The sequence below is a fragment of the Canis lupus genome, chromosome 32 (genome assembly GCF_048164855.1).
Source record: "Canis lupus baileyi chromosome 32, mCanLup2.hap1, whole genome shotgun sequence".
In the NCBI taxonomy this organism is placed as follows: domain Eukaryota; kingdom Metazoa; phylum Chordata; class Mammalia; order Carnivora; family Canidae; genus Canis; species Canis lupus.
In genome coordinates, this window is record NC_132869.1 from 29,856,482 (window position 1) to 29,865,753 (window position 9,272).

A 9,272-nucleotide genomic window follows, 5' to 3' on the forward strand; every position below is an offset into this window, starting at 1 on the left:
TGCAGTAATGTATTTTGATCCCTGGGTTCCCCTGAATCTTCCTGCCTGTGTAAATATCCAACTCCTCCCTATTGAGGGCCAGTGTTTCCCATCATCACTCCCACATGTTGCAAAGGCCTCTCCTCTTTAAGACAGTACACTCACCCCATCCTCCAGGATCTACCTCCACTTTCTTTCACGCCCAACAAACAGGATTGAGTCAAAATATAACCCAGGATTTAAAGCTAGAAATTATAGTAAGAAATAAAGATAGTATATGCAGACAAAAGGGACAATGACAAATCAAGAATATATAACAGACGGTCTTATTTGGCTCTCTTTATTTCTCTGAATCTAAAAATTCCTACTGCCATTTACTCTCACTGCCCCCTCACCCATCCTGTGACTGGCCTCTGACTCTGTGCTCCTTGTCCAACCTGAGGCCCATTTAGTTAAAAGGCACCCTTCCTGTCCTCCAGGAAAATCAAGTATTCTGGTCAGAATCTTGTACCCACACCAAAAGGCTGCAGAGCCAGACCAAAAAAAGGATAAACTGTGGCACTGAAACTTAGCTCTTTGGCCCGTGACCCTCCTGCACAATGTTCTATAGATCTGGTCAGAAATGATAAGTTTTATTGGCAAGTCACAATCATGGGATCAAATAGTGCTTGCCTTTTGAAAATTTATTTTCTTACAGACCAACCTAACATTGCACTGAAACCACTAAAGTTTGCATTTAAAATAATTTATCATCCATTTGTTAACCATAATGGCAATATTTGCTAGACATATTAATACCAATGTAGTCTGCCTTAACTTTTAAAGGTTCTTTCATCTATTTTTTTTCACTGCTATATAATCCAAATCCAGATGAACCTCTAGTATTAGAGATTGCATAAAAATATAAAACAAAGAAAAGCAACAAAATATCTAAGGGTAGACTCAGAAGGATGACATGCAAGGATGCTACTTTAATGTCAGGATAACCTGTGCTATAAGAGGAATTGGATTTTAAATAACTGGTCCTTATCTTCTAATCTGGCAGCTCCCCTGTATGAATTCTGCTTTTAAATTTTTGTTGTTTATTTTTTCCTCTATTCATGTATCTGCCCACTCAAAAGGACTTTGGTGTTTGCAGCTTTGGATAGTCAATACATTTAGAAAATGCAGTTGCAAGAGAACAGATGGCCAAGATTCAAATGTTCCAACATGGATCTATGTATTATGGGACCAATGCTACAACCTAGCTTTGTTTTGATGCCCAAATCACTCCTCACTGCTCCAATCAGCTTACAAGATCATCTATGGGTGGGGGAGGAGAGAGACGGATATGCAGTTATCACATCAGAAAAGCATCATTGCTATAAAAGTAGCCATCTTGTTTACTCCAATGCTAGAAGTCTGAAGTCCCTGGTACAATTTCTGCTCTACACTGAGGTAGCTAAAGAACTGGTGCTGGATCAGCAATGCAAAATGTGATATATAGTCTATGCATGTAATGTATCTTCTGTAATAAAAGAAATAGCCCCTTCCTATTCTTGGCATCTAAAAAATAGAAAATGAAATGCATCTTAATTCTAAAAGAGAGTTTTCAACATGTTCTGATTTTTATTTAAATTGTTAAGAGATGGGGATCCCTGGGTGGCTCAGCAGTTCAGCGCCTACCTTTGGCCCAGGGCGTGGTCCTGGAGATCCAGGATCGAGTCCCCAGTCGGGCACGCGTCATGGAGCCTGCTTCTCCCTCTGCCTGTGTCTCTGCCTCTCTTTCTATATATGTCTATCATGAATAAATAAATAAATAAAAATCTTAAAATAAATAAATAAATAAATTGTTAAGAGGCTTAGTGTTAACAATCTTCCAATAAAATCTGTAATGTATCTAAAAAAATGTTGAAAGCTGTCAATCGAAGAGTGATCATCTGATAGTTCTGCCTATAATTGATCTATTTGTCTTCAATCAAGTTGCATAAACTAATAAAAAAGAATATATATAATGACCTACATGTACCTAAAACATAGCTTTGAAATGAGAATTCTATGGGAATAATAAGTCAGTTGTAGTTGAAGATTTTAACATACTTCTCTCAGAGAGTTATAGAAGATATAGACAATGAATTAAAGGTAACAAATATTTTAACACAACTAATAAAAGTTTTTACCAAATGGAGACCATGAATTCAGTTTTGAGAAAGCATAGAAACTTCATAAAAAAAATAAAAAAATAAAATTTAAAAAAAATAGAAACTTCATAAAAATTACCTACATACTGATTTCAAAGGAAGTTTTCATAAATTCCAAAGCATTAATATTTTGCAGTCTATTCCTGTGACCATGAGATATCAATTACAAAATGATAGGTTTACAAAAACTCCCATATATTTAAAAATTTAGTAACATCATACCTATAAGTTAAAGAGATGATCACATAAGAAATTATGAAATATAGTCATTGATTTTATAGTATAGATTATGTGTCCCTACAAAAGTACTGTGTCATGGAATTTATAACAATAAAATAGAACTCAAGGGTAAAAATATTGGTGAAAGGTTATGGTAGGTAGATTTCAAGGCATGACTCCAAAAGGTCCACTATCTAATCTCTGGTATATGTGAATTTGATGAATAGCTCCCATTATTCAGTTATATTACATGGAACAGCTGAACTTAAAAAATGGAGATTATTCAGATAGGCCTAATTTAATCATATGAGCCCTTAAAAGGAAGGACTGATGGTATGAGAGGAGGGTATAAGAAGAAGTCAGGGAGACCGGAAGCATGAGAAGGGTTGCATGAGCCACTGTGGCTTAAAGATGGAGAGGATCACATAAGAAGGAACATGAATGGTCCTAGAAGAAGAGAGCAGACACAAACTGACAGCCAGAAAGAAAATGGGGACCTCTAAGTAACTGAATTCTGCCCATGACCAATGACCCTCTGCCCCAAAGGAGAACTGAGCCATGGTAGATACCTTGATTTTAGCATAGCAAGAGCCTAAGAAGAAAATCCAGCCACACCATACTGGACTTCTGACCTACAGAAACCTTTGCACTATTTTAAGCTGCTACATTTATGGTAATTTGTTATATAGCAAGAGAAAGCTAAAACAGAATACTTTCAAAAACATGTAGGAATAAACCTAACCAAAGAGGCAAAAGTTCTGTACTCAGAAAACTATAGAACATGCATAAAAGAAATTGAGGAAGACACAAAGAAATGGAAAAACATTCCATACTCATGGATTGGAAGAACAAATACTGTTAAATTGTCTATGCTACCTAGGGCAATCTATACATTCAATGCAATGCCTATCAAAATACCATTAACTTTTTTCACAGAACTAAAACAAATAATCCTAAAATTTGTATGGAGCCATAAGAGACCCTGAATAGCCAAAGAAATGTTGAAAAAGAAAACCAAAGCTGGTGGCATCACACTCCCGGACTTCAAGCCCTATTACAAAGCTGTAATCATCACTACAGAATGATACTGGCACAAAAACAGACATACATCAATGGAACAGAATAGAGAACCCAGAAATGGATCCTCAACTCTATGGCCAACTAATCTTCAACAAAGCAGGAAAGAATGTCCAATGGAAAAAAGACAGTCTCTTCAACAAATGGGGTTGGGAAAATTGGACAACCACATGCAGAAGAATGAAACTGGACCATTTCCTCACACCGTACACAAACATAGACTCAAAATGAATGAAACATCTAAAGGTGAGACAGGAATCCATCAAAATTCTAGAGGAGAACACAGGCATCAACCTCTGTGCCCACAGCAACTTCTTGCTAGACATATCTGCAAAGGCAAGAGAAGCAAAGGCAAAATGAACTATTGGGACTTCATCAAGATAAAAGGCTTTTGCACAGCAAAGGAAACAGTTGGCAAAACCAAAGACAACAGACAAAATAGGAGAAGATATTTGCAAATAGGTCTTATCAGATAAAGGGCTAGTATCCGAAACCTATAGAGAACTTAACAAACTCAACACCCAAAAAATAAGTAATGCAGTGAAAAAATCCAGAAGACATGAACCGATATCTCTCCAAAGAAGACATACAAATGGGCAACAGACATATGAAAAAATGCTCAACATCACTCAGCATTAGGGAAATACAAATCAAAACCACAATGAAATACAACCTCATACCAGTCAGAATGGCTAAAATTAACCAGGAAACAACAGATGTTGGCAAGAATGTGGAAAAAGGAGACCTCTCTTACACTTTTGGAGGGAATGCAAGCTGGTGCAGCCACTCTGAAAAACAGTATGGAAGTTCCTCAAATAGTTGAAAATAGAGCTACCCTTTGACCCAGTAATTGCACTCCTGGGTATTTACCCTAAAGATACAAATTTAGTGATTTGAAGGGTCAACCCCAATGTTTATAGCAGCAATGTCCACAATAGCCAAACTATGGAAAGAGCTCAGATGTTCAGTGACAGGTAAATGGATATAGATACGGTGTATATTGTATATCTACACAATGGAATACTACTCAGCCATTAAAAATGAAATCTTGCCATTTGCAATGATGTGGATGGAATTAGAAGATATTAAGCTTAGCAAAATAAGTCAATCAGAGAAAATTATCCTATGATCTCACTCATGTGGAATTTAAGAAACAAAACAAGATCACGGAGGAACGGAGGTAAAAATAGAACAAGACAAAGTCAGAGAGGAAGACAAACCATAAGAGACTCTTAATCACAGAAGAAAAACAGGGTTGCTGGAGGGTGGTGGGCTGGGTGGTATGGGGTATGGGGTAACTAGGTGATGGACACTGAGGAGGGCACATGATGTAATGAACACTGGGAATTATATAAGACTGATGAATCACTGAACTGTACCTCTGAAACTAATAATACATTGTAAGTTAATTAACTGAATTTAAATTTTAAAAAATGTACAGTTTTATATGAGTAACACACCAAAAAAATTTCAAAAATTGCTACCAGTTTTAAACATCTTAAATATTTAAAAAACTATAATAAATGTAACATGTGCTTTCTTTCATTTTTGTCTATAGATTTCCATAAGTCTTCATTAGACTATACCTGTTAATTTTACATCTTGCTAATCTTTTTGTCTGTCTGATACATCAATAAACAAAAGAGGTAAGTTGAAATTCCCTACTATGATGAAGGCTTTATTGATTTATCCCTATAGCTTTATCAAGTTTTGCTTTGTATATTTTAAGACTATTTTATTAATTGCATACATGTTTGGAATTGTTCTATATTCTTGGTGAATTATATAGTGACCCTTTTGAAATGCAAGGTTGTTCTTTTGTTTAAAACATACTCTTTCTGTTACTGATATATCAATTTTCTTTTGGTTAATATATACATGATAAATCATTTCTCATCCTTTTACTTTAATTTTCTATTTCATTATGATTTAGTTTCTTTTAAAGAACATAAAACTGATGCTTAAAATCTAATCTGGCAATCTCTGTCTTTTAATTTGAGAATTAATTTGTATTTATAGCAAGTATTTATATATGAGGGTTTATTACTCCTGCCACTTTGAGACATTCACTGAGGGCAGCTAGGGTAGCTCAGCAGTTTAGCACTGCCTTCAGCCCAGGGCCTGATCCTGGAGACCCGGGATCGAGTCCCACATCAGGCTTCCTGCATGGAGCCTGGTTCTCTTTCTGCCTGTGTCTTTGCCTCTCTCTCTCTCTCTGTCTCTCATGAATAAATAAGTAAAATCTTAAAATAAATTAAATTAAATTAAATTAAATTAAAAAGTCACAGAGATGAAAAATGTATCATAGGGAATATAGTCAATAACATTATAATAACTTTGTTTAGTGACAGATGGTGACTACACTTATCATAGTGAATGCTGAGTATAGAATTGCTGAATCAATATGCTATATATCTGAAACTAATATAATACTATATGTTAATTATTCTTCAATAAAAAATAATTTTAATGTGGATATTTGTATTTGTAGACCTGCAAATGCTATTGTTATACATAATTTCAGGTTTAAAATACTATGGGTCCTTATAAGAGAAATGATAGGAGATTTGGGGTTTTTTTATATTTTATTTATTTATAAAATAAATCAATGTGTTGGTAGAATTGTGAAGTCAGACTTCTGACTTCCACAATTGTACGAAATTTCTGTTGTTCTGAACCATGCATTTGTGGTAATTTGTTATAGCAGTCATAGGGAACTAATACATAGGGGTTAATTGTTTCTTCCTGTGAGAACATATTGCATTTTTCTGGCTCTTAATATGTTGAATAATTTTGAATTGTATTCTAGACAATGTAAATATTAAATTGTAAATCCTCTAATTATGCTACATTTCTTAAAAGGTTATTGACATTTTTGCTTTAGTAAAAAATTTTCTTGAGTAGGCTCAGATTAAAACTGTCACAAATGAGGTGGGGAACATTCAGACCTCAGTTGAGTTCCTGGCTTTAGCTGCATTAGGCTTCCAATTTGTCCCAGGCATTCATGACTTAGAGATTAGTCAGGAACTTGAGATGTGTTTAAACCAGAATTTGGAGTTCCTCTTTTCTAGCTCTTTCCTTTTCAGGATTTCCCACTCATACACCAGCATCCTGATTGACCTGGGCTCTTTCCCTTAGTTCCTCTGCCCAAAACTTCAGAGGGCTTTGTATCAATTTTGGCTGCCACTGAGCCATACACTTACCTCACAGGAGTTGCTTACTTCAAGGTTCAACTCACCTTCAAAATCTGCCTACTTTATTTCAGTTTCCAAAACCCTCAAGGAATTGTTTTTATGTTTTGTCTTGAATTTATAGCTTTTATTTATGGGATAATTGGCTCATTAGATGTCTGCTTCTCCAAGTCAGAGCCTTCAATATCAGTGTACTAGTGATCCCAATGTACAAGGTAGTTAGCCTATATTCTAAGGTTTAATCTATGATTGACTTCAGGGGTGGGAGCCAGTAGCCCATGTCAACTAGCCATGTAGGCAAGAACTAAAAAGCAAGCTAGAACATGGGCTCGTTTTAATTTGCCTGTGGATTCCAGAGCTGAAGCTCTTAGAGACTCTCCTACAATTGGTTGAAATTGAAAGTAACTTTAGTTTTAGGGTATAGTTGTATAAATATTGGATCCTTTTTAGAAACTAGGACTCAAGATTCTGTTTTCTTCCCTTTAAAGCCAGTTTTGTCTTAATACTAATTTCCAAAGTAATGAGAATTATATGTTTATTCCTTTATATTCTGAGCTCTATCATACCTATCCATTAAAAAAAATCCAACTTATGCCTTTCACAAGCAGACAGTCCTCTCTGAATATCAGAAATCTGTATTTACACCTATGCCATTCAAAGCATTTATGAGCAATATAATGTGTGATAGTGTTAAACTAGTTCAGGCTGCATTTATCTAATGGCTGGTAGTAATTAATAGCCTCCATGTGAAATCTCATTTTTTTAAATAGCAGAAAGAATTTTTCCCAGATCCCCTAGAGGCAACTTCATCAACCATTATTTCCTTTGTCACTTATAAAGGAAAATAGTGAGCCCAGGCAAACTCCAATTTGAATCTGTTCATCTCAGCCCCTGCCTTGCATTAGAATTGAAAACGTAATTTCCAACCCTTCTTCACAAATGGAATTGTTGTTATTATTCAGTTTTCCATATGTGAGAAGCTGTCACCTCTGTCAGCTTCAGCGCATCTCCATTTGTGACTCCAAAACCAGACTCACAGGTCTGAACACACACTGTGCATCTCAAGTGAAAAGGTAATTTCTCTCCTAATGCATCAAGAGCCCTACTGATAAAAGCCAAGTCCCTGGTTTGAATATTTGTTCCCATCATTTCCTAATAACATATTAATGCATCTAATGTCCTCCACACATGCCAGACATCTCTACTCCTTGGATAGTTCTTAACGGGGGATCCAGGAACTGTTATTACCTGGTGCCAGAAGGATGCTACTTACAAGATTATATTTGATTCTCAGTCTTGCTTCATGGAAACTAGCCTCTGGCTGCTATGGTCTTGCTAAGACACCTCCTCTCTTCCTAACAATGACCATGATGCAGTCCTTTCCTATAGAGAACAAAGTTCATTACTCTGTAGTTCCTATCTCTCTGGAGACTGACCAGCCAGAAGAGTTCTGATATTAGAAATAGTCTGAGATCCAAGAGGTAACTTCAGAGGTGGGCATAAAATTGGTTAAAGGTACCCCACTCAGCTAGTGATCGTCCTAAGTATAATGGACCAAAACAAAACACTGTCACCATTTCTTTCTTTTTTTTTTTTTTAATTTTTTTTTTCTGTCACCATTTCTAAATTCCAGGAGTAAAAAAAAAATATTTCAGAAGTGAAAATAACTTTGAAGGTTATAGGCTTGCAATGGATTTTCTGCAAAGAAAGGGAGAAACTGAAGCAAAGAAGAACTGAACTGATCTGCATGATAAAGCAGGTCCTTTGAGGGGAGAAGCTATTGCACTATAAATTGAGTTGAGGTTTCTCTGAGATATCAGAATGAGGGAGTGTCAGAGGTAGGCAGAATTTAAGTAAGAGAGAAAATGAGAGCGAGGATTCTGATCTGAATGAATTAGAGAATGGGCCCTTAATATCATGGAGGGAGGCAGGGCTTAGTGACAAGTCCAGGAGAGGCTTCCAGGGATGGCACATGACTAGTTATGGGCTTAGGGTCAAGAATGTTTGTTTGTCTTCTGTTCTTATCTCCCTAGCTAACCCCAGTCCTCAGTCAAGTATGTTAAACTACAAGTCTTGTGGGAAAGTTGGTGTTCATACTTTAGACAATGAGTGATGGGGAAGGCAGTCTTGCTTTTGCTATCCATCTCCTGTGGCTAGCATGAAATGGCAGCAAAGTATCCAGAAAGAATGGGGGTCTCTGTTAGATTAGTGAGTGCTAGGAGTTGCAAAGTGACAAGGAAAATCTGTTAGTGAGTGCTGGGAGTTATAAAGCAACAAGGAGGAGAAAACAAACCATGCTTTTCTCCAATATCCAGAAAGTCAAGCCTTGATCTTCCTATAATATGTCTAGGATACAGGCAGGTAGTGATAACTAGTTATACTGAGTCCAGTTGTAAGCAAGGGTGTGTCATAGGAAGTGAAACATGGCACACAAAAATCTGAGATGAAGCACGGAGTCTCACATGCATTTCACCTAATTAATAACCTGGTGCTACATTTTTATGGGCTCAGCTATTGGTAAATTTGATCATACCTGGGTTCATATTCAAGGTAATTCTCTCATAATAGGCAATGTTCTTCTTGATTTTTGTATGGAGTACCTTCTTATCCAGAAAAGATCTAAGGC